The sequence below is a fragment of the Carassius auratus genome, unplaced genomic scaffold (genome assembly GCF_003368295.1).
Source record: "Carassius auratus strain Wakin unplaced genomic scaffold, ASM336829v1 scaf_tig00009882, whole genome shotgun sequence".
In the NCBI taxonomy this organism is placed as follows: Eukaryota; Metazoa; Chordata; class Actinopteri; order Cypriniformes; family Cyprinidae; genus Carassius; species Carassius auratus.
The window spans coordinates 62,084-86,796 of NW_020524085.1; the positions used below are offsets into that span (position 1 = coordinate 62,084).

General features: G+C 35.4%; 1 pseudogene; it reads left to right on the plus strand.

Moving 5' to 3' along the window:
* LOC113072686 (oxidation resistance protein 1-like) overlaps positions 1 to 24,713 on the plus strand; it is a 71,389-nt pseudogene that overhangs the window by 9,575 nt on the left and 37,101 nt on the right.

Sequence of the window (24,713 nt, forward strand, 5' to 3'; positions counted from 1 at the left end):
CTGCTCAGTCATTGAACACTTGTGCTTTACATTGCGGTTAAAATGCAATTAAAAGGGTCATTTGATGCGATTTCTATTTTTTCAATCTGTTGATGCATAAAGAAGATCTGCAAAGTTGCAAAGACTACAGTCTCAAATCCAAAGAGATATTCTTTATGAAAGTTAAGAGTCAACCACACCTGCCTAAAATGGCTCGTTCTAATATGCCCACATATCTCTACGTCATGATGTGGGAAGATTTGCATAACGCAGCCCAGATGTTCCTGGACCATGTGGAAAATAATAGTTTTTTTTTTAAACCGCATAAATTGCATTACACCAAATACACAAAATAATGTTCTTTTTAGCAATGTCATATGACCCCTTTAAAATATTTTGAATCATAGGCTTTGAACATTAAAGCTTAAAAAATACCAAGTGGGATATTTCCGATGTATTTTGGAACCAGAACTACTAAAATGCTAACTAATTTTTGGGTTTAGCCCTTTAGTACTGGCTACTATTTTTTATTTTTATTTTTATTCCAGAAATAGTATGTTTGAATGCATTATGCAATTAAAAAAAAAAGTTTGTGAGACTCTATGTCGCAAAGATGTCAACATTCTCTACCAACAAACAGAATTCTCTCTCTCTTATACAAAAACCACCTTCAAGAGCTGATGCTGAGAAATCAGAGAGAGAAAAGAAGATGAGGATAAAAAATGATGTCTCATCAGAAACTTTGGGCAGCAAAGTGCTGTGCAGTCAGTTTATATAGAAAGAAGACATTTGTGCATCAGTGTGTTATGTAACAGAGAGAATGTCAGGCAAAGTAACCTAATTTAATCTGCTCTCATATGAACTCCAGTTCTTATATTGCACTGTAGGTGATCAAACAGATGAATATGATGTTTCTCTTGTTTGTTTAAATGAACGAGATCACATGCACTGTACTGTATGTGAATGTCATGCTTTACCAGAAAGTATGAACACTTCCTGTTTCATGATGTTGTATTTTCTTGAGGTTGTTATAAACCAAGTAAATCAAATAAAAGCAAAAAAAAAAAAAAAAAGCAGTCTGTAGCCTGTGGTATTGAACTTCAGCACCTTGAATTTTAATGTAACTCTGACCAAACGTTTGTTCAAGCCTACAGCTGTTTACTCCAGTGCAGACGCAGTTTATTTCACAGCACTGCTGGGAAGCTGCTTTATCACTTTACCTGCTTTATGCAATGCGATTCCATTTAACAAAGTGTGGTTTAGAATGTTAGTCAGAAGTTCCTGCACGATTCATAAACTAGTTCAGACAGTTTCATGCAGTTCTTAAGTAGCTATCAGTAATGGAGAGTAATCAGGTAAGAAGGCTACTAAGTTATTTTTAGTTGTGTATTAATAGTTTTATGGAACTTTCCCAGGAGTAGCAGTGGAGCGTGACAAACCGAATAATAGCAAACTTCTACAGTACACTATAGGCTGCCAACTTTTTTATATACCATGTTAAAAGGCATTATAGTATTAGTATTGCACACACTGAAGTAGATATGTAAAATAATTGGGTCATGTATAATATTATTTATATAGAAGTGCAGTCCCCTCTCTTATAAGAAGCAATGGAATCTAGTTTTATGTAGTGTAAAATTATCAGTTCAGTTTTAATGCTGTCTGGATTCTTTCAAGTTAACATGTTAAATTCTATGATCTAATATGCTGAAATGAACATTTTCTGAAAATTTACAACTCAGGTCATCCAGATATAGACAAGATATGTTTCTTCATTGGAACAGATTTGGAGAAATTTTGCATTACATCCCCTGCAATGAATGGGTGCCGTCAAAATGAGAGTCCAAACTGCTGATAAAAATATCACAAGAATCCAAGTAATCCACACCACTCCAGTCCACCAGTTACCAGAAGATCCATTGGTGAGCAAGTGATGTAATGCTACATTTCCCCGAACATTTCTGATGAAGAAACAAACTCCTTTACATCTTGGATGGCCTGAGTCAGTATTCATTTTTTGATGAGCCATTCCTTTAACAATTTACATAGCTCTTTGTTACTATGTTACATATTGACTAAATCAGATCCTCTTGAGATGAAGTACTGTGTCATGTTTGCACAGTGAGACCGTGTCAGGCTATATTATATCCCTCTCCTTGGCTGACTTGATTAAGCCATCAGGCTTTTGAAAAGCCGAGGCCTGTCAAGGCCAGTGTCCCATAGCTCTCTTATAAATGGCCACAAGGGACCACAGGGGCGGCTTGTCATCTCTAAATGACATATCTTTCTCATGTCCTCATTTAGTTTCATTGCATGAAGTCTGCTCATGGTAATGGTGCCCGAGAGTATCTGTCATATATGCCTTCAAAGATCGGTCAACAAGCGGGCCGCAGCGCTGACGTCAATCCTTCACGCTGAAATGTTCAGTTCCCTGTGCACGCCAGATCTGAGTTTCACCCGGGCTCAAATCCATCTTTTCGAGCGAGATAAGCATGCTTTGGCTTTGCCTGAATTCCCTGTTGTTTATGCAACTTTTGCCAAAGCATGTGACTACTACGCTTAATCTTTAAATGTCTGGCAACGCAACTCTCTCTGCATGGAGCAAGAGGAAGAAGAAAATGCCAAAATGCCAGCTCTACGTCTCTCTCCTTTACACATTAGTTGTAAGATATGTATTGGACGTACTGTAACACACACACACAAACACAGATCCTCCTTCTGCTCCCCACTCACCATGTCCTCGTCGTACTCTGTTGGCCGCGATAAAGAGCAGCCACACTCAGAGCCGCCATCAGCTGCCAGCCAAAGTGTTTAATCTCTCTGCATTTCCCCACCACCCTGTTTTCCCGCTGATTCATCCTGCATGCTGTGAGTAGGGGATTCTGGGACACTTTAGGGGTTAAAAAAATGGCCGGAGAGAAATAGGTGTGGGTGAATCTCATGAAGCCTGTCCAGAACATGATCAGATATATTTCACCCCAAATCAAAAAAAGAAAAAGAAAAAGAGGGGGCGGGGGGCATTGTTTATAGTTTAAATAAAATAAAAAAACATTTTTCAAACCATTAAGATTGTGTGGTTTGTGACATTGTGTTCAGGACAGTTCTCAGTAATGTAGTGTAAAATTTTTTGTTGTTTTTCAAGCTTGCATTAGGGATTTTGAATAGACTGTCAAACATGTATATTTGTGTGTTTATATACATTTTTATATATATAGAAAATGGGCTTCCATGATCCCGACATGTTTTAAAGATATTCATCCTTATACCACGGCATCTGACTTCCTGTGTCCTTGTGTGACCTCTACTATCTTCTGCTTAGCAGCTCAGGAGGGTTTCCAGGTTGTGATTATTCTGACTTTGAAAACTGATTTTTTAATTATAGCTTGAGCAGTAAGCAGTATTTTCATGGCAGATGTTCTGTATCGATTCAATAAAGCCTCTGCATCTGCGAATCACATTATCTACCCTTTAACTGAAGGAGAATGTTGTTTACATAAACACTCGAGCAGCGATGGTTAAAATACAGCTTCGGCATGAATATGTTCTTCTAATCAGAGCAGACGTCACGCGGTGAGGCGGTTATGGTTATTATTGTTTGAAAGAAGGCTGGTGCTTTGTTTACATCAGGTGTTACACAGACTGGAAGCTGACCAGATGCTCCTCTTCTCCTCACTGTCTTTCTGAGCTGTGAATAATAGATAAAGCTACGGCGATGATTGGCACCACATCTCGTCTGCATGAAGGAATGAAAGAGTGCCGCACCAGCTAGTTAATACTCACCTCACATCACAGAGAGAGCGAAACCTCAGCGACGAGTCACCATTCGGCCCACATTTTCAATTCAAAAGCAGCCATTTTGCATTCACAATAACAACAGGAGCATCTAAATGGAGAAATGAAACGTGTGTTTGACTACAGGTGCCTAAACAGCCTGTCTAACTGAAGAAATCATAAGTAACTGCAGGATTTTCTCTTGTAGTGTCATTGATCTTTCACTGATCTATTGAATATTGAATATTTGATTCATAAATCTACATCATCCCACACAAATGGTTATTATTTGACAAAATGAATAATTTTCAGTGAGCCTAATTTGCCCCCCCCCTCCACCAAAAAAAAAAAAAAGATATATATATATATATATATATATATATATATATATATATATATATATATATATATATATATATATATATATATACATTGATTTTGAGAAGTTTCTAAGAGCAAACCACAGCATATTAGGATTTAATTTTATTTTATTTCATTTCATAAATTCGGCCTTAGTCAGCATGAGAGACTTCTTTCAAAAACATTAAAAAGGAAACTTAATTATTCCAAACTTTTGACCGGTTGTGTGTGTGTGTGTTTGTTTGTGTTTCTATATTTTGGATGCAAAGCTAATAATACAATAAAAATAAAGCATAAATACCCAATTTTTTGCTTAAGTTGTATTGTTTAAAAATAGTACTTTTAGTTGGATTTAAGAATTTTTTTCAATACATCCATCCATCATCCATCTTACTTTTTACTTGTAAAGTTCATCGCTGTACATTCAGGGATTGCCTACTGTTTGAGGTGACTGTTTGAGGTATTCTGTGTTTTTGAGCTGGTTGAGTAGGACTCTTGTGTAAAGTCTGGATGCCTGCTTTAGTTTTTTGATTGACTTACTGTTGTGTGTTGTCTGACTAACTAGTTCTTGTTTTTGTTGGGCTTCCTTAACCGTGTAATCTTGCCGGTCTGTGTTTGTCTTCTGGCTGATTGCACGTATTATGTAATGGTAAGCTGGTTTGAGAGAGAGAGACAGAGAGAGAGAGGGAACCACACCTGGGGTCTGCCATCCGCATGCAGTCAGAGTGCTGCTGGAGGCTGCTGTGTGAGCTCTTTATTTAGACAGGTGTTTAAATGACATGCCCACACACACACACACACACACACACACCTCTGCAGGGAGATAGAATAATGTCATGATTGTCTGTAGACAAGTTTTTTTTTTATCATCTGATTATAAAGCAGTTTATAATACATAATCATTTTTGACATGTGGGATCAACATCTCTTCAATAATGTTTTATATATGTTTATGAAATTATCATTGAGCGTCTGTGCTTATGCAGGAAACATAGATTTAAATCTACAATTAAATTGCAGTAAGATTTTTCAGATTTATTAATAATAATTTATTTAAAATATTCTAGAGAGAGAGAGAGAGTTTTATGAATATTTTTGTCATTATTTAATTTTTTATTTATGTCCAATAGGTGGCGCAGTTGAAGCTTCATAGGGTCCCTGTTTGTACGGGCCTTAGGTCACCTGCCAAATTAGAATTTGAATGGCCATCCAAACTTTCAGCACCCCTGCATTTTTACTGTTTATTTCTTTCCTTTTTTTCTTTTCAACAAGTTTTGTAACTGTTACCAGTAAATATCTAGCCAGATTCAATACGACTCTTCATTACCGGTTTCTTTTACACATAACAGCACATGCTGTTTATCTGATTTCTCATGCTGGCAGCATTTCAGGATTGACCCCAAGATGATTCCTGGGAATGTTGTTTTGCTTTTTTAGGATTTTGGTCTCAATTATGAGTCGAGATGGAAAGTGAAGATGACTGACTGTTAGATCAAACAAGGAATGAATGCCTTTCTTTCTTTAGGTTCACTAAATGTTTTGAAGCAAATCACTTTAAAGATTAAACATTTGCCTTGAGAGAAGGAATTCAACTTGTTCAGTGGTTTTAATCCAAAATGACTCTCTTGAATAATGCAGCATTTTTACAATTGCAGATAAATTTGGGTATGTTCAGAGTGACCTGAAGCCGAATTTACTGCATTTTTCTGCTTAAGCTGCACAATGAAACTTCATTCATGAAATATATGCCATTTTTGTCTGAATTACCTACATCATGTTCTTTTATTCATGGTTTTTTGAAGAACTTTAGAGTACCATTTAAATATATGTAATAATTTAGTGTAATAGTATATTTTTACCATCTTATACAATCACAATACCATAAACGCCCCGAAGTGTGATTTTAAGGGTCCCAAATGGCAAATATCTTATAAAATAATAGAAGCTGTGAGCATAGTTTTAGCCACAAAACAGAAGCCAGAAGTTTTTCTTAAAAAACAAAACAAAAAGACATTTATAAGACAGAAATAGTTTTTTTATTTTTAATTATAAGAGTTATGCGTCACAAGCTCAGTTACATATTGCCCTCGTCAAGAATCTGGGTCAAATTGTCACCAGTTTCCACTATCTGTTGGCTTTTATCGATGCATGATGCCATAAACTGGCAAAGAAAATTGCTTCTTATGAGGATCTAGTCATACACAACACTTTTAGATGGAATCAGTGAAGACAGGCCTTTAGCAGCACAAAAAGCTTACAAGTTTACAAACACTGTTCTGTGTGGTTTGAAGGCTCAGTTCTGCATGTCTCATGTGCCGTTTCCTCTCAGACTCAAGAAGAAGTCCCAGTCGGTGGATATCGGCTCTCAAAGTTTTCCGGCGCGACTCATCCCGAGTCTGTCCTTAAACAGATCTTCACCACCTGTTGCCAAGACAACCACATCTGAGGTGCAAGAAAACAACACCACCAATTCCCAGCGCCGTGGTCCTCGGTGCAGCGATCTGAAACGAGGATACACAATAGGTAAATGAGCTTCCAGCTGTCTTCAGTATGGCAGATTCTGTGTGTGTGTTTCTCTATCTCATGAGTTCCAGCTGAGCTTTACTTTGTATGTGTGCTTAAAAAGTTCTGACACACAAAAAGAGATGTTCCCCTAAATCAAAAGGGTCTTTCGGTGGCACTCACAAAACACGGGTTAGCAAATAGACCTGCTTTGTGTTCGTTTCATTTACTTACTCTTGGGTAGCTGCTTTGTCAAATGTTAGTATATAAAACGGATGACATGGTTTTCTGATCTGTACAACACATGAAACCTACAGAAGTATTAGTTGTGCTTGTATCTTTATTCGTATTTCTATATTGAAAGGTAGGCATTTTAATAAATCTTTGTGGTATTAAATGGGATAGTTCACCCAGAAATGAGAATTCCCGCATGATTTGCTCACCCTCAAGCCATTCTAGGTGTACGTGAGTTTCTCCTTTCAGATGAATGCAATCAGAGTTTGAAAAATGTCCTGGCTCTTCCAAAATTCATAATGGCAGTGAATGGTGGTTGAGATTTTGAAGCCTATAAAAAGTGCATCCATCCGTCATAAAAAGTACTCCACACAGCTCCAGGTATTTAATGATGTATAATGTAGAATAAAGTCTTCAATCCTATCCAAATCCAATACTTACACTTATCAACTACATACTATTAATAAGCAGAAAATTAGGAGTTTATTGAGGCAAGTTAATGGTGTGTCAATAGTGAGAATTGGAGTTTAAAATAAATTGTGAACTTATTTTATGTTTATATATATATTCATTTTATTTAAACTTTATTTCAATTCCCCAAAACAATTGTTAATACAGATTTAATTCAAGCAGATTGCTTTTTCTTTTTTTAGCATTTAGACTTTTTAAATGCTAATTTTATCCTAGCGGCTGATAAAACAGGACAAATCCCGCTGAACTACATTGAAGAAAGGAAACAAATGGGTCTTGTATCAACCTAGAGAGGTTTATTTTGCTACAATGATCTGTTGACTGTACATTATGCCCTGCTGCTTAAATAAATGAACATGAAATATTTATTTTATTAGCATTTCCCACTGTTTGCTCTTTAATATTATTGGCGATTTAGCTTTATTCCTTGTTTGACTTTCTCCTGTCTTTTAGAGGCCGTGCCCTCAAGCAATCACTGCAAATCACAGCACAGTTTGCCTTCTCATAGTGTCTCTAACTGGTGGAGAGGACGGCGGGAGAGAGAAGTGTTATCGATGGCCGCATGCTGAGCGTCTTTTGGTCCTGTGTTAGAACCGCCATTAAAAGCGTACCACATATCCAGCTACATTTTAATAACCTGCCCTCATGTATACCAGCAAATTATACTGTCATTTCCAGCTCGATGTGAGCGATGGTTAGAGTGTTTTAATGGTTTTAAATGAAAATGACCCTGACAGGCCATTCGGTCTCCTTAAATGAGAGTGGTTTTATAGCAGGCTAGCGTACATGCCGCAGTAAGTGCTTTTGGCTGGCTGCAAATGGGTCGGGGAGAGTGTGGTATAAATTCGTCCATGTGGACATAAGCCTGCAATAATGAAATAAGTGCAGATCTCGGGGTGATGTGGGAAATGTGCTTCAGGTTATCAGTGGAGAGGAGTCAGGTCCACAAAGGTCCCATAGGGTCCTATGTAGCCTTAATAGCAAACTCACCTAATATTTTAACAATACACTGGATAGTCTGTTATGTAAGCCTATATATTTATCCTGTAGTTCCTCAGAATGACACTATCTGACCCTTAGCCTCTGGTGCTGGCCATGTGAAAGGTTAAATGGAGATCAGGGAGGAATAATATACAGCATTGCATATTTGTATATGGCAAGTGATTATCAAAAACAAGATGTGCATAAAACACTGTTATCCATCAGAAGTCACTTGCAAAGTTGTCACATACATTACTATTCAAAATTTGTGGTCTGTAAGATTGTTTTGCATTCTTTTTTGAAAGAAGTTAATACTTTTATTCATCAAGGATGCATTCAATTGATTAAAAGTGACTGCAAAGACATCTATAGTGTTACAACATCTTTCTATTTCAAATAAATCCTGTTTGAATTTTCTCTTCCTCAGAGAATCCTGAAAAAATGTATTATCGTTTCCGCGAAAATGTGAAGTAGCACAACTATTTTGAACATTGATAATAAAAAGAAATGTTTCTTGAGCAGATCAGCATATTATAATGATCTCTGAAGGATCATGTGACACTGAAGGCTGGAGTAATGATGCTTTACATCACAGGAATAAATTACATTTAATAATATATTGAATTAGAAAACAGTTTTTTAAATTGTAATATTTCCCGGTATAAATTTTTAAAATGGATCTTTAATCAAATAAATGCAGATTTGTGATCATAAGAGATTTCAACAACGTTTAAAAAATTTTAACCCATTTGACCCCACACTTAATACGATTCAAAGTTTGTGCTAAATAAATATTAATTAAAAGGTAAAAAACTAATAAAATACGGTAATACTTGCTAATATCCAGAAACTAACTGCAACAAAAAAAAATTACAAGTTTTTAAGTAAGAACTGCAAAAACAAAAAATAAAAGCCTGACCTCACTGAGCATCAAATTAAATATTTTAAAAACTATTTCATATGCCATCCGAGGGGTTTACAGAGTTGTCCCTTTTGCTGTTAAACCTCAAATGTTTGATTTTAGACACATGGATTTTATAAACCTTTCGTTTGAGCTTCTCTAAATTCCCTTCCCTTCAGTCAATGTTTTAGCCTTCGGCTGTTAAGTGTTCACATCTTCCTCCACATGTGAGCTAACAAACTGTCACACTTAATACCTCTGTGTTTCCGTTCTCATTAGGTGGCTGAGTTTGATGTTACGGTGAACTGTCAGACTGCACAAGAATGATCACACCGTTAATGGTTGTGGAAAGGTAGAATGTTTGTCCTGTTCCTCTGTCTCCTCTCTTCTCGGACACAGTGTCTCGTTATTCTGAAATGAATTCTGAAGGTGCTGAGCTGTGGGGTCTGGAGAGATGCTGTGCAGGATGAAGATCTGTTGTACAGACGAGGGTGCAGCATGCTTACAAACAAATGTCATCCTGATGAAGAACAGTCAGGCTGGTGGGAACTCTGAGCTGGGCTTCTTATTACCACAGTCTGTGTCTCACTTCTTATTACAAGGGTCTGCTGTCCTTACAGACCTCTTACAGTCGTCTGCTAGGTATATATGTATTCACATATTCCAAAAATTGAAAATAGCAGCAACACTGCAAGCGTATTTAATGTTTTTATGAATATAACTGAACTTCTTAAAAGATAATACTAGCCGATATTAAGACCTGAAAAGTGTACTCTTTATTTTTTACTTGTTTTAAACCTAAACACCTAATTTTTTTTTATTATTATTCTGTTATTATGATTATTGTTATATATTTACATTTACAGAAATATATAAAGAAAAAATATAAATACAGGAACATACATTTTGAACACTATTTATTAATTAAATGAATAAATACATTTAATTTATTAATAATAAAAAATGTAATAATTAATTTGTTATATATTGAAAAATGTAAGAGCAAAGTATTATTGTAGATATATTAAAACTTTTTTTAATATTAAAAATATACATAAAATGTCATTTTAATGTCAAACATTATAATTATTAATTTTATGCAAAACTATTTTATTTCAAATAAATAAATGTATTTTCTTTTTTATATTTAATGTTTAATCATTCATAGATGAAAGTACAATATAAACTAGAAAATAAAAAAATAAATACCACACACTACTTGGATCATAGCAAAAAATATATATATATTCGCAAAATTTCATTCAGACTATCTTCCTCAGATCTAATATATAAATATTTATTATATAAATAAATAGAAATACAAATATTGTTTTAATAATGATTTATTAATATTTTTTTATTATATTGTACTGATGTATATAAATAATTGTTTTTATATATTCAATATATTTTATATGAATATATTTATATATTTTATATAAGTATTCATATATTTATTTATTTTAATATATTTGTCTTTCTGGCATCTTATACTAGTTGTATTATAGCATGAAAAAAAATCCATATATCATATTTGTTTGCAAACAGTGGTGTCCAGCTATTGCCCATGTTATTTACGCAGTGAATTAGATTGGTGTGGGAGTTAGACAGAATGATGGCAGTGCAGACACAGATACTGTAACCAGCCTGCGGCCTCCACCTGCACGCTCCATCAGTGCACGACCTGCTGACTCCAATTCAATTAGCAGCAGTTCAATAGATTGAGCAAGTGTCAAGCTCAAGCATCGCTACTGCTAGCTTCTCTCAGGCTGCAAAAGGAGCCACATATATTATCCAGGAGAAAACGTCTGTTACATTTATTCCCCTGTGCCACAAAATGCAGAAGGCCACTATGTCAGGCCTATTTAGAGTTTATGACTGGTCTGTTGGGCCTAGAGAATAACTTGACAGTTTCTAGCACTCTGTTTTGTATAGTGGTAATGTTTATTTGCTCAGATTGATGCTGTCAAGCATGTACCTGATCTCCAGCAGTGCCTGTGCATCCTTCTGTCTATAGAGCCACTGCAAATGAATACACTACTTCCAAGCAGAAAAATAACCCTACATCTGTAGCAGACAGGATTGACAGACACCCCTGGAGGCATCTGTGTGGGTAACACACATTATCGACAAGCCTGTGACAGTTAAACGCCAGAATTATGTGAGCTATGTCACATTTGGGTCAATGACGTCCCACTCAGGTCAGTTTTTGCTGTGGTGCAATGGCACTGTAATTACTAACTCCGCACTTCAATTTGACCTTTGTGTTTAAGCTAGGTCTGTCAGTCTAAGGCGTTAATTAATTAGTTATGAAAAATAACACAATTAAAATATTTTAATGCTGTTAACGCACCGTGCCGCCCCAACACCTGTATGTCATCTTATAGGCTATTTCATACAGTTTACTGTTGACAACCATGATGCAGGTCAACAACTCCATAAATACAGTTTTGCCATAAATTCAGAATATTGGGGCAAAGATGCTCCTGTATGAACTTCTGTCTCATATTTATATCACATGATAACCAATATCACACAAGAAGCGATAGCAATATCACACAAGTGCTGTTTATGTCCGAATGCCACAAATGTGCAAATGTGATTTTATGCAGCAGTTCAGTAAATAAGAAGCTAATATTGTGTTAGATTTTAAACACAGTAATGTTTGTTTTTGCTCAGTTCTGCCAACAAAAGCCAATTACCTATTAAGCCACGCCATTATTCATTATTATGAATGCCAAAACATTTATAAACAAGAATATAATGAATCTGCGTTTTGAACGAATCGTGTGAACCAATGATTCAAAGGCCCATTAATAAAGAAAACCATTTACTTCATTCATGAATTCATCAGTCATTTGAACATCATGCAGAGATCAGACATGGAAAGTGGGATCCAGGAACGCTTCCTGAAAAGGTCAGGTGTGATGGTGGATGACCTGAGGTGACTCCTGCATTTAATGTCAGGCAGTTTGTCACATTTTATAGGTCTATTAAGGGTTATTTACTACTTAATGTAGTCAGTATCCAGGGTGCAGAGGTTTTTATCAGTCCAATGTGAAACAAAAACAACCTGATCGTGTTGGTTTTGTGCCCTTTTCACTTTTATGCAAATCAGATAATGGCATAAAATGCTCACAGAATCTGGGCTTTTAACTTACCTTTTAAATACATTTTAATTTACCACCTGCTTTAATTTACCAGACAAACAGTGCTGACGTTTGTCAGTCCAGGACATTACAATGATATGTTGTACTGTAAAGAATAGCACTTATATGTAGCAGTTATATAGTTTCGGGACAGCTATGGCGTTGCAGGTTCGAGTCTTGGTGCTGACAGGAGTTGTAGGTGGGGGTGAATGACTGAATGAACAGCGCTCTCTTCCACTCTCAATACCCATGACTTAAGTGCCCACTGCTCCGGCCGGGTGTGTGTTCACAGTGTGATCACTACTCACTGCTGTGTGTGTGTGTGCACTTGGATGCGTTAAATGCAGAGCACCTATTCCAAGTATTGGTTACCATACTTGGTAAATGTCACTACTTTCACTATTCCAGCGCATTTAGCAACAGCATAAGATGGATTATGAGTGGTTTGTGAAAAATACTTTTTACATTAAATACTGCATGCTAATGTGCAATTTGTATATTCTGCTTTGTTTTATGAGTTATATCTCATAACTTTTTTATTAAGTATCAAGGATGAAGTTATATATTACAGGAAATGTCACAGAGATATGTCACATGGGACCAGCACAGGCAGTGTGAAAAACACCTAAACTTTTAAAGAAAACCATAAGCCGTGCATGTGATTATAGGTCAAAAATGGTTTTAAAAATTGAATTGAATAATTGTCACTATTAAAAACAATACAACGTCCTTTTTGGTAATGCATATTAAATTGAAATATATGTCTATTAGTGGTCAATATTCATTAACTGCTTCTAAGAGACAGCATGAGAAAGAAACAGTGTCTCAGTTAAAGGTTAATTGTTCGCTTTAACCTTCCCTTTATAGCAGATTTGCAGTGGCAGTTATTTCAGACAGAATACCACCCATTTGTCAGGGTTCTGACTTTTCCATGCATGTTATTTTAATGATTTCTGAAGGATCATGTGACACTGAAGATTGGAGTAATGGCTGATGAAAATTAAGCTTTAGCATCTTGGGAATAAATTATATATTTAAATATAATACAGTTGAATGCTGTTGAGTAATACAATTTCACAGTATTACTGTTTTTACTGTATTTGTGGTCAAATAAATGCAGCCTTGGTAAGCATAAGAGACTTATTTCAGAAACATAAAAAATAAAATCTTACCAACTCTAAACAAAAGTGTGTGAAATTCTATAAAAATATTTTTGTTCCTGTGGCTCAAGTGGTAGAGCATTGCATTAAGAGCGCAAGGTTGTGGGTTTGATTCCCACGGAACACGTTAGGTAAAAAAAATTTTTTTTATTTAATTTAAAGACTGTGAATAGTTGTATTGAACTCAAATGAATCATCCTAATGAAATGAATCACTAAAATGATTCAAACTTTCCCAACACTTTCCATCTTCATTTCTTCAGTCTGTTTGACTATAGAGCTTCATGTGCAGCACAGCGTTACCAAAATACCAATTAATAATTTTGATACATGCTGACAAAAAGTAGGTTGTTATTGGAAAAGTTTCTAGGTTTTGAAAACGCTTGATTTATCATAATGCTGCGGCAAATGTAAAGTTGATCGCATCATGATACTTTTGGTTAGTTCCTCCCCTGCTCTCTTCTCTCTACTGGTAACTGGATTGGCAGTCACAGTACTTCTCCAGATGATGGCCCATAGATTCATGGATTAGGCCGTGGGGTAGAATGAAAACAGTTTGCTTTCCTGGAGGTGGTTCAGCATCCAGAGCTGAATTAACTGCTGCATTCCCCTCGGAAGGATTGGTGCCGCTGGATTTATAAATCATGCTGTATAATTCCCCCCCCCCACCCCCCACCTCTCTCAGCAGGGCCTTCCCCTCTTGATTTGAACAATTTTTTTATCAGGGTCTGAGTTCTGCCTCTGCCCCTCCTCTGAGCTCAGCTCATGTGCAGTAAGAAATCCAGGGATGGATTTTATCGATCATTATTGTTTAAACAGTTCTCCCTCCCATTGTTCTGCCATCCTATCAATCGAACCTCTCGCTGTTAAATATAAAATCTGACAGTCCTCATAAGGGCTGATATTTGTTTTAGTTTCCCTGTGTATTTACTTTACATTTACCCCCCAAAGGAATTTAAATCAAACTTTAACTCAACTTTAGCAAGCTTAACCAGACCCTGCAGCTTTACTCAAATTCTAAATGATGTTTGTTTGTTTCAGGGTTGAGTACATTTGATTTGAAGAAAATGATAAAATACATTATTTTGCTCTTGGCAAGTCTAGACTTTTAATGTGAAGGTCAATATTTGTAGAGTTTTATTCCTTCTGAACAGCTCAGTTTATTTATGTAAACTTATTTTGCCATTGGATAATAGTGATCTGTGAATGTATTTATGTATGTAAAGGTTATTTTAAATTTGTGTGGTAGAAAAGATTTTTTTTATTTTGAGGTAAAAAATATAAAGTTAGACCCTTGGATTAGGATGCTGTTTGAATTGGGGCAGAAGCCCTTTTGTTACTGTTGTTTTTATTATGCTTTTGTTTGTTTTGTTTTGTTTTTTTGTTGTTGTTTTTTTTTTGCTATAATAAGGGAAACTTAATTTAGACCCAATTTAGACCCAATTATGCACAAAATAATTTATGATATATAAACATAATGTTTAATTAATTTAATTATTATTTTAATTCAGATGCGTTTCCTTGACTGAGGTTGTTAATTGATTTGTTTAACATTATTTATTTGTATACTTGCTATTTTCATTATTTGTTAATTCATTAGATGTTTATTATTTTCTCACAATATTTGTATATATGCCAAAGTATAATTCTTTTCAAAAATACAATAATTTAAATAGAATATTTGACTTTTGTTTTATTATCAAAATTACATCAGAGATAGGTTTTCATCATCTTACCTGGTATAAGTGAAAATAGAAAATGCCCCCTTTTCATGATTTTCAATTTATTATAAGAACTAAATTAGATATAATAATATATTTGATGTATGTAGAATATGAATCTCTAAACATGTTCAAATGTAGCAGTAAATTCTAAATCAAACAGCTAAATTGAAAAATAATAATAACAATAATACATTTTCCGTAATATGAGCCATTTAATGCAGTGGATGAACTTTTAGACCAAATCAGCTGAAGAGTCAGTCATATGGTGTGTTTCCTCTCCTGCTTTGCCAGTGAAATCTGAGATCTCCTCATCATCTTCAGATGTTTCTCGTCTCGCACCAATCACACTGGCACATCTTACTTTGTGATTGTGACCTCATTGTCTTGATTACCCTCTGCCACCGCCAGCATCCACCTCCATCCTCTCTATCACAGGCACTGGTCCATTTCTTTTCTCTTCGTCAGCACAGGAATGAAAGGGGACAGGCGTTAGGCCATTATAATTCATGCGTCAGCATTTAACATAATAATGAAAAATGTGAGCATGTCCTTCTGAAAGAGAAAGCACTAAATTCCCCTGCAGAGTTCAGGAGAAGATATTGACAAAGCGGTTAGTTTAAGATTGAAGATGTTTTGTTTACATCAGCCTGATCTCTGTGTTGCTCTCTCAGGGCATGCTGGGTTATTACTTGACCATCCGACAGAGTGAAGCTCAGGCTTTATTGCTTTTATAAATTATAAAAAAAAATTGCTGATGGTCTGATTGTCAGGTAAGTGCATTTCTGATGGTTTTTTCTCTTCTTTTCTGCTCAGCTGTTTCAACTATTTCAAAGATGATGATTTCAGATATATATACATCTATTGCAAATATTTTTTACTTTCAGTAAGCTTTTACTTCCTTAATATAATATCGTATCATATATCATATCATGACATTTAAGATAAGGTTTAAATTAAATGGATTTTTAGTTTGAAGAAGAAACAAACATTAAGCTTACTTTGAAATATATTTTGGACAGAAATAACCTATTTTTGTTGTATGTGTACTGCCATTGACATGAATTGGAATGCTAATGGTTAGCTTTCACCAGGTATTATATACCTCCTTTGACACAGCCAAATTTTCAGCCAATTTGTTTAAAGCTAGCTAGTGGGACACCACATTAATTGAGAATTTGCAGGGCTTCCTGATCTTCAAACCTTCTGTCTGTGGGGGTGCAGTCCTCTAGCAGCTGAACACTAAATCAGACCCCATGCAGTGGGCAGTTGGGCTGTGATGTGGATCAGATCAGTGCAGTCGTGTGTTATTACAGTAGTAAAGGACTCAGAGCTGCTGTATATCTACAGAAAGAGCAAGTAAGAAACCATTTCAAGAGACCATTTTCAAATCGAGATTTCATGCATATTTCCAGGCCAACTGTGTATTCTGGTTTCAGGTTGATGAGCCAAGAACCCAACTTTTGAGAGTTGCATTGCTTTTCCCAGCTGGTTGGCTGTTTGTTCAGGTGTCCTGCAGTTCTAAACTCTCCTGTGGATTCTGAAGCGAAATCCTTAACCAGGACAGATATGACATAACCATTTCAACAACGGAAAAAGAAAAAAAAAAATGAGCAGGATAGAAAAAATCCTGATGCCAAAATGAACACAATTCAGTTTAATGAGAGGCTTATCCGCTAAAAATAGCTTTGTCTTCCTGATGTGATTTGCTTTCTTTGTACAGGGATTTTTTAGGAAATGCCTGCCACCCCCTCCTGTACGAGACAGTATATGTGTGACTGACAGTGAGTCTAGTATTGAATGGTTTGCAGTCATGATGAGGTTCTCAACCTTATCGGTTTGATTTTAAATCATGTATTGTGTTGCAGGACAGTTGGTGAGCCAGTTTAGATGGATTTAGTGAACACTTTTGAGTGATTATGCAAACTTATCACTGTGAAGTGAACAGATTTATTAAAATGATGAAGGAACTGATTCAAGACAATCAGACTCTCAGCATTTTTGCTTCTTTTGATAGTCTATGGTGGTATTTAAAATATGTATAATATACACAACGAAGTATTTGATCAAAAATACATTTAAATGTAATAGTAATTTATTCTTGTGTTGCAAAGCTGATTTTCAGCAGCCATTACTCCACTCTTCAGTGTCATATGATCCTTTAGAAATATTGTTTTTCTTCTTTGAAAAAACTGATTTCTCACCCCAAACTTTTCAACAGGATCATTTTCTTTTCAATATAAAATTGTGAAACTTACCAAATATAAAGTGAATAAAATACTTATTATTAAAAATGTAATTATTTGAATGTCATCAATAAAATACATATATAAACATATATTGTAAATATTTAGAACTACCAAACAGAAGAGCAAGAATGGTTTATGCTTGCAAATAGGTTTTAGCATGATATTTTTGTCAACATAAGTTTGAGAAGTGGTCTAGCAGTTGATTGGCTGAATCCAGCTATTGGTTTCTGTGATGACAGTCTAGAAAATGATCTGTGACAAGAGTCTAGCAGTTGTGAGAGTCTAACTGATGGTTGGCGTGTGTGTCTATGTAGTCAAACGTGTTTCTGAGGAATGCTGTATAACTTCTCACAGCAAAGACTGAACAACTGAGCTCAACGGAGCAGAAAAGGTAAAATAGCACAGCATTTAAAACACTGATGGAAAGGACTGACTCGGGCCTCTCATGACTTCTCATTTTCAAACTCATAAACTAAATCAGTGGGGAGGTGGTTTTTGGTTGAGGTTTATTGCATCAGTTGAGGGACTGTTATACATTCATGCCTTGGTGAAATGATTCATTCTCGGAGATACTTCTAAGGCCAGACATTTGAGTCATTTGCATTTTTCTTGTGAATATTCATAAGTTTCTGTGCAGTTTGGACAGCATAATCATCTGTCAGATGGTGCTGTGATCTCAGAGAGGGAAAGCACAAGCAGTACTTTTGTCTTTGAGGCAGTCGTTCACCTGACCAGCAGCACATTATCCACCTGCAAGAAAGCCAAGTGCTCCACCTCTATGCTGTGCTACGGGGTGTGTGTGATTTCTGCGAGTTTGACAACAACAAGTGTAGAGCATGGCCAGATTGCTATATATATATATATATATATATAGTGATATTCAATATGTATCTCAATATGCATTATTACATGAAATAATAATAAATAATTATTTAAATATTCTATTATTAAATATAAAGTTAATTTATGACATTACCCATATAAACTTTTTATACAAATTCAGATTTTCATGTTTCCACTGGTGCGCAATATTACTTTAGGAAATGGTCTCAAATCATGCTGGATAATATATAATTGTATAATTTACTATTATTTATTTTATATATATATATATATATATATATATATATATATATATATATATATATTTTTTTTTTTTTTTTTTTTTTTTTTTTTTTTTTTTTTGCATTGAAACATTTATTTGAAGTGATTCTTTAAAATGAATCGATCTCCATTTTTGAATTTTATCCTACATTTCATAGTGCTCTCATACTCAGCAGGGAGCTGCACTGGAATTGCAGAAAGCAATTTACCATCCAGAAAAATCCCACACAAGTAAAATGGAAGCAAATTAGTGTCTCAGGCATTCCACGTCACATATCCATTGGCTGGTCATTTATTTCCACATCCATAATAAATAACATTTCATTTTATCGTTAATCACAAATACAGCTGTCATATTGGAGACGGTCTGTCTGGCGTAATCTGATTGTATTTAGTGCTCGTTCATTACAGCAGCAGAGCTTCACTGCCTTCTCTATTAACTGGATCTGCCCAGCCGGAGTGAGTTTTTGCTCCATTTGTGTCTGTCTAATTGGGCCTGTAAACTGTGAAGCTCAGGGTAATGTGCAGATGTTCGTCCTTGTGTTGATGTGTGTGTGTGTGTGTCTGGACACATTCAATGTGGAGATGGCAGTTCTGGTGGTGGTTTAGTAATGAGATCCATCTTGACTGAAGAAAAAGGATTATGCCTCTCATTTGGTCCAGAACCAAAGTTTCCGCACAGCCTTTTACTTGAGATACTAGAGGCAAAAACTTTTCAGCTGCTGAGTTAATTTTCATCTATATTGTCTCTTCTTTAACACTAGTAAAACATAATAAAACCTAAATCATTCTAATATGCTGATTTAGGATCGATATTGGAAACAGTTGCTTAATATTTTTCCTTTTTCCTGAAAATTTTAAATAACAGCATTTATTTGAAATATAAATATTTTCTAATCTTGTCTTTATTTTATTTTTTCAATGTAACATCCTTGTTGAATAAAGTTATTAATTTCTTAAAAATAAGGAAAAAGAAAGGAAAGCTGACAGTAAAAACTGTTTAAATTCACAGGGCCCAGGACAAATTTTTGTCGATTGTCTCCTGCTTCCATGGGCCCATGTGATCAGGCCAGTCCTAAAAGGCCCCTGCCAAGAGCAAAAGATGCTGCTGCTTGAGTCTTGAATGTGTTTGTACGTCTCTTAAATCAGCAAGGGTCAGAACGTTCTTACAATTCAATTTAAACCTTATGTTATGGTTCCTATTGAAGTTATAGGCAGATTGGAAAGGAACTCCATTTAATTTTCTCATTAAAGGCAATTGTTTTTGCATTTGGTGCTGCATAAGTGTTCATTTTAGACCCTGGTTGATCATGATCAATAATTAGGGATGTATAAAATGTTCCTTGTTGCAGTGATGATGCATGTGTGTGTTCATCTATCTAGAAAAATCCTGCCTCGTTCTGGTTTGGAACAGTTGATGAATCACTATAGACGGTTTCAACGGCAACAATATAAACAAACGTTACTGCGCGTGCCCGTATTGTGGACCTAACTTAACTTCCGGTAGACTTCCAAATAGAATAAATAACAACAGCCAAGTCCCTCTAGAGTAGATATTTTTGATAACAAACAAAATATGTTTGCTGCGTGGATCAGACGGACTTAATGAATATGCAAATTCATTATTTGCCAGCAGGAGATGTTTTAAAGCATAGACATAAAGCGCGAGAAATAGAGGTTTCCCCAGTAACAGCTGTAAACAAAGCAGAGCTACGCTCACACGCTGCTTTATCAGGCATATAACATGCAAGTCCTCCTCCAGAAATACAGCGATATAAAAACACCTGTGCCTCGCTTTGATATTTAAACATATAAATGTAAGGAATTATTATTAATAAAAGTGCAGTACGTAACGTTACTCATGTTTATTCAAAGAAGCCTTTTTGAAAATCGATCAGTTTTAAAATTGTGGCGAGTCTCCAAAAATAAAATAAATGTATGGGAAACACATCCCACAGTACAACCACCTGAGCCCAACTTCAGTCTACTCATCACCTTAACTTTAACTGCGTTTGTAGAAGGCAAGTCACTGCAGCCAACAGACCGGAAGTTAACTTAGGTCCAGGCGCGTGCACCCGATGAAACCGTTTATAAATATATAATGGAGAACAAATGAACTAATTCTTTGTGCTTTTTATTATTTCCCAGTCTCTCTTCCATTCTGAAAATTGAAATAGAAGAAGGTGTCCAATGATCACTGTGTGCAATGAGAGGAGAGAGGAATATTGGTTGGGAGGGAAGCCCTGTTTTAATCTAACTCAACTAATAGGACTTATTTTATTTTCTCTTTTATGTAATGAGAATAATGGATCTTTCATGCGGCCGATCAAACTAAACTGTTCTTTAATTATAAGTCCATTATAAGTGGAGAACCTTGAATCGATAGTATGAGCCCAGCACAAGAAGGATTGGAACATCTCATTATTTAAAAAAACTAATTTGGTTTTTGAACATCCATGCAATTACAGCACTACAAGTTCTGTCCTTTAGCGTCTGTGTACCACTGTGTAAAGTAGGATAGTGAAGTTCATCTACAAATTTTCCATGATCAAAAACAATAAAACAAAAAATTTTGCCCATACGATTTGAGCAATATTCCAAGTATTCTGAAGCAATTCTATAGCTTTGTGTGAGCTTCTTATTTATGGAATAATGTTATTTTTGAGGTCCACAGTAAAATATAAGTAACTATAACTGAAAAAAAAATCTGCTAAGAATGTATAGAAATAGAATGTATTTAAAAAAAAATCACATTACTAATAAATTTAAATAAAATAAAAACTGAATATATACAAATGAAAGCTAATTCAAAATATTAATGAAAACTATAATAAAATATAAATACTGCTAAGAAAACAGTAATAGGGTGGATATCTCCACAGTTCCTGCACTAAAATGACCAATAAAAAAAGTGATAAATTAAATTACCAGCCGGTTATGGTGAGGATGAAGAAGGGAGATGCTGACTTTAATCTGCAATTCATCCATCAGATGCACCTTTATTGTTTTAACTGTGAACATCTGGACTTTCAGGCTACTGTGTTATTCAGATGATAACTTTCAGCTATTTCCACTACAATGAAAAGTCTTATCAGCAGTTGAATTTATGCATGTCATATTATTGCTAACTCAGCTGACATGGCACAAATCTATGAGTGTACAATATTATGGCTGGCCAGCAGAGGGAGTTTCACTCATGAACTTTTTCGGGGATTTTGGGATCAGTGTAAATTTGGCCTTTGAGGCACATTTCATTTGTCACCCCTTGGGATGTAATTAACTTGGCGAATTAAAAAGACATTGAACAATCTTTGCAATTAGCAGTGGCTCTCAAATCGTCAGATGAGCTGTATAGATGTCGTTGGGGAGGTGGAGATCTACTGATCGCTTTCCCTGCAAGCTGTTTTCATCAAGTTAAAATATAATTGAGACTCTCTGCACAATTACAGCATGTTTGCTTAATTTACCCCCTCTGAATTCAAAGTTTAATGTTATTTAGGCGATCATGTGATAGCAGCGTTTGCTGGTGTGTTCTGTTTAACTACAATTTAAGTGTCTGAGGTAGAATTTTACAAACACAAAACTAGCCAGTAAATGTAACTGGCCATAAACTTCAAAACATTAATCTATTTAACATTATATATATTTTTTTTTTTTCATACAAATATTTCAGAATTTTTCCCCTCAGGTGTTTCACGGCTACCGACGCGACGCGATAATCCTGACGTCGCAGCCAGTCGACCAATCACAGTCTTTGTTTATGTCAGCATTCCATCACTTGTAGGGTAGAGAAGAGACCGTTTTGGTCGCGTCGCGTCGCGTCACGTTGCTTGCGTAGATCATGCAGCGCGACAAACGGCCAAAAAAAGTTCAGCAGCTGCTGTCAGTTTCAGTTCCTGCTTCTACTCGCATTTCACGGTCTCCCCTGGTCAAATAACTCGGCGTTATTGCGTTGGTTTTATTGCTTTTTAATGTTTATGCTTTGGAGAAGATCTGAAGATGGATTATATTCAGTCGTTCAGAGACGCGATCGCTGGTAAAATCTGGCCTGTTACCGTGAGAGAAGTTCACTTTAAAGACTACTCTGATGCAGAAACGCCTCTGGAGAACGCACATGGAACACACATTGCAGGTAAGTTTAGTAGCTTTGTGTTTTCTCAAAAGTTTGACCAACGGATTGAAACGCGACAGTAAAAGTATTGACAATGCAGCATATGGCTGCAGTACTTACAGTGAGTTATTACTAAGAGAGTTTCTACGTGTCAGCTCCCCTCCTGTGCATTTGCATTGCATTTGACTTTAGGACTTTTGCGAGGAAGAGTTAGGAGTTCACATCCTGGCTTTACAATACATGTAACGTTAGAAGCATTTGATATTCTATAGTTTATTGCTGCATTGTTGTTTTGGTTTTGCTTGCTGCTCAACTCTGCTGACATATTCATGGTTTCTCTGGTTCATCATGGTCTCTAATGAATATGCATTTGTCTATTTTGGATATGATCCAATAATGGTCAAGGTCTCCAATGAATATACATTTGTCTATTTTGGTTATGATCCTAAATATGCAGTATATAAACTTTACATTTAATAATATTTAATCAACTGCAGCTGCTCGCAGTTTCTACATGTAGTGCACTTATGTAGTTGTGCAGTGTGACATAAATTTGTAAATGTTACAGATATTCAGTGTTGACAGTATTCATTCACTTGTATTATATTGAAAAGAGTGACTTTGATTTAAAATTGGTAACACTTTAGTTTAGGGACAAATTCTCACTATTAATTAGTTGCTTGCTAATGTGTATTACTAGCATATTGGCTACTTATAAAGCAGATATTAATGCCTTATTCTCCAATGCATTACCATATGTTAAATCCTAGAATCCTACCACATACCTAAACTAAACATCTACCTTAACTATTAACAAATCAGGTATTTATTGAGGCAAAATGTGTAGTTAACAATGAGAATTTTGTGACCAAAATAATAATAATATAATAATAATAATAATAATAAATCATGCAGATTTGGAATAATGCGAGTAAAAATGTTTAAATTCATTGTCATTGATTTAAAAAATAATCATTAAACAACTGATAAGGCAATGTAATTCTATTGGCCAATCTCTGTGGGAACCTATCGTGTTGTATTGGCACTGATAGAGCTTAAAATAGTCCATGGATACATGTCTGAACTGCAGTTTTGTAAAGAAAGCCCAAGTGCTGTGAACACTTACATCGACAGCAGACTCTGTGTTATGTATTCTTGTCACAGTGAGCCATGAGTCAGGTTAATTGCAAGCCCTAATTAGGCCAAAGGATGACTGGGAGGCATGATGGTATATGCTGTATGATGATAGACATGTTTAATCTGGTTGCAGGCTTGAAATGCTGTTTATTCTGCAGTATAAATGTAATTTATTCCAGCAGTCTTAAGTGATCCTTATAATTCATTCTAATATACTGATTTACTGCTTCAGAAATATTTCTTATTATTATCAATGTTGACAAAAGTTACGCTGCTTCATATTTTTGTGGAAACTGTTGTTTTTATTTTTTTTCAAGATTGTTTGATGTATAGAACATTCCAAATTATTTGAATGATGCATATATAATGCATATATTAGGGCTGTGCAGAAAAAAAAATCTATCAGGATTTATTGGATCAATTTAGCAATTTCTATTTTAATCATGATTTGACACACAGAGACATGCTTTACACTCATAAATGCATTCACTGTGAATTTGAAACATTTCCAAAGGAAACCAGTTAGAGTTTTATCAAAAAGCTGTAACATGTGTCTAGAACAGACATAAGGCAAAATCATCGCTAAGTAAAAGTGAATCAAAATGTCTCTAGAACAGACATATGGTGAAAAAAAAATGTGGGTAATCAAACCATCAAAACAAAAAATCAACACATTTTTGTTGCATTACCAGAGCTGTCTTGTGTGATGTATACTGTTACATTACCTTAACAACTGTAAGATTTTGGTCATACAATAGAATTCTAGGCCAGAGAAGAGTAAATTGCAAGGATTTGACTCCTGTGAAATTGCCAAAGTACAGGGAATAACATTGCACCACCGGTTCACCACAACCTTCAGTTAGACACATAAAAGGATAACTGCG